We start from the raw sequence: 3,350 nt of genomic DNA on the forward strand, positions 1-3,350 counted from the left end.
TGTGAAAATTCTTTAAGGCAATGGGTTTTTGATTTAATTCAGAAGTAAACAAAAGTAGTCCTCTCATTTCTAGCCGACCACCATTGATTTTGTTGGCCAAAATGATGACTTGCCACTTGCAGATTTTATAACTAACTAATCAATGCAAATTCAGTGAGTTGGCTAAAAATGTATCAGCTAATTTGTTTTAAAATTAGACCCCAGAAACAGTGTCTTGAATATACACCAGATGGCAACATACATAATGTAATGCTAAAAGGTTACATCTTTCTTGTATTGGAGGGTAGAGCTGGTTAGCCCTAGTATTATAAAGAAAAATGTAATTAAAATGTTATTTGTTTCAAATAACCCTATTTGGATGCTTAACATAAAGTAGAAAATGTACTTGGTCATGTAACAGAGGTTAAAGTAGCCTTCATTGTTCGTATTTACAAAAAGTATGTTTTACTTTTGCAAGAGAAAATACTTACCTAGACTAACCAGTAAGTTAGTCCTGTAGTGTAAACGTCCCCAAATCAAATTAAGAAAAGAATACAACCACTAACGTAAACTCTGCTATACTGTTGCAGTATCTAGGACCAGCTCCCACACAGTGAATGCGTCAGACCTGAACAGGATTTATCTAATGTAAACTGTAACCTAATGGTGTGCTTTTGGCTTTGGACGTGATGCTAGGTTACCACGGTAGGTAGTAATCAAGTAATTAATTAAATGCGGCAGTTTTAGATCTAGATTCTTTTGTCTCCCCCTGCTGGCAGATGTTTGTTCATTTATGTCCATCTGTTTGTCTCCTTGTGTGTCCATTTCTGTCCTTTGTCACAGTCTCTGTCCTCAGGCCTGCAGCATTTAACACAGACATATTAAGAGGTCAGGCTTATCATCATAATTATCTTCTAAATGTGTCTCTGTTATAAATAGAGTTGTGGAAGAGATGTCTGATCCTTTAATCTTAATTAAAGGGTCATATTGTTTCATGAAACAAGACTCAGCTTTGTTGTTGCCAGTGCATGTGAGGCCTGATTATTAGCTTTGAGCCTCTCCTTACTGAAAGTTCCCAAATAATCTGAATTGATGCTGATAGACCCATGCTGTGTCTAATCTGTATGTATTAAAGGTTGACAGCGTGTAACGAAAGTAAAGGCATTGCTGCTGATGAAGACAAGTGAAACCGTGGAAGGCGGTGGTACAGTAAATTCTCTTATTTCAGTACTGTCACACATGATGGCTCAGATTGTCAGGCACCCAATTTCTTGCATATCAAAGTCAAGGCCCATCTCAACCTGCAAGAGAACTATTTCATAGATCCCAAAGGCGTACAAATGCAAATGTATATCTAATGACTCTCCCCTATATATCCTTTCATATATAGGCTTAATTTATTCTCTACACAAGGGCACCCATGCGTTGAACAAATACCACCATGCTTCTGGAGGTTTAATCCTTCTTTCACACATAGCTATTAGCATTTCCACTGCCATTGGTGTTTTGATTATTCTTGGTTGGAATTTAATGTCATATATGGTATGTCTTGCCAGAACATCTTTAGCAAATTCATGCAGATTGAACTCACTTTAATATTTTTTCTACCTACATAGTATACTGGACAGTATGTACGAATATACATGCCATTACCCGCATCCACATGACCACACACACACACACACACACACACACACACACACACACACACACACACACACACACACACACACACACACACACACACACACACACACACACACACACACACACACACACAAAATGTTTGTATCTACAAGGTATTCATTAACTAGTCCTCATTCTTACCATCTTGTTGAACCCCCATTAAACAGAGAATGGAAGGAGTGAAATGTTGGTATGTAAATGTATGTAAATAAAGAGCTGTGCTACAGTGTCAGTCACACTGATGGCAACAGACATTTTAAGTATTGAGGTAGCTACAGGAACAAAACCTCAGTGCCATTGGTCTAACAAACTTCAGACTGGGTTTCATTATTCAGTGCACTCCTCTCTTAATTGTCTAACACAATCATTATATCTGACATAGAATTGTGCTTAATGCACAATTAGGCCCCATCTTTATCAATTACTACCATCTAAATTAAACCAAGGATTCATTATTGAGTAAATGATCAAGATCTTAATGCTTCTCTAAAGCATGTTCCTATTTGCCACACTGCTGTATGTATAATGTGTTATTATTTATAAATTATTTTAAAAAATATATAAAATCATGTATTGCCCAGTAATGTTGTACATGTTTTATGTGTGGTGTCTTAAAGAGAGTGTCTTTAAGGATAAAGCTGGCAATATTTAAAATTTTTGTATTTGTCAATGATCAGATGAAAAGACATAAACCAGCTACGCATTAGTCTCTCTAAATACTTTCCCTACCCGGTCTGCGGCTCTCATCCCAAATAGGTCACGAATATATATAGTTGGATTTAAAAAAAAAAAAAAAAAAAAACATTTATACAGTAGCAGCTGGGCACTGTAGGTTTTAGGAAAAATCACTTGATTAGTGAATTTGTTGGGGACTATTTTCAGCTGAGAATCAAAAAACATTTGGTGCTCTGGTGAATATTTGCAATATCAATACTGTTTACATATTTATGTGAAATTAACTCATGTTAATTGTAACAGAGGAACATGGCTCTTTTATCTGTTTGTAGAGGTGTATGGCACAGGGGAATAAGCTATATCAAGCTCACAAACCATGCATAAATTGAATTAATTTAATCAATTATAGGTTTTGGTCTTTTTACCTGATTTGTTGGCAACAAGGAACATGACCACCAGACTCATCATGTACTGTTAGTATTTTGGTGTCTGTGGGTGGAAAACTTGACAAAGTAAAAATTAAATTTTACTGACTAAAAATGAATTATTGGCTTGAAGAAGTAGGTTAATGATTGTGAGTTCTGATTTCTTACAGATTATAAGGAATGAAAGATGAACACACTTCCCCCTGAACCTTAAACATGGTTGACGATGGCTTGGTGTGTAAAGATGTTTTGTTCCAATATTGTTTATTTGGGATGTAGACAACCATAGTTTTTTGAGCCACAGGGGGTATCCAGTACATGAGGAGGACTTTTCCTGTCTTCTCTGGCAATCAGTCCACCCCCTCACATCCTCCCACCCCCATGGTTGCCAAAACCACTCCACTACTCCTCTAGCCACTACCCACACAGCCAGCCTCTGACTGAATGTGCAAGCCGAGTATTTTACCCTACTATATATTACACATGTGATCTTCTGTGATCTCCACCCACCACACCAGAGCAAACATGTTGAGAGAAAAATGCTGCGGAACCTTCCAGACTATATGAAGATAACCCACGACAACA

The sequence above is a fragment of the Perca flavescens genome, chromosome 11 (genome assembly GCF_004354835.1).
Source record: "Perca flavescens isolate YP-PL-M2 chromosome 11, PFLA_1.0, whole genome shotgun sequence".
NCBI lineage: Eukaryota > Metazoa > Chordata > Actinopteri > Perciformes > Percidae > Perca > Perca flavescens.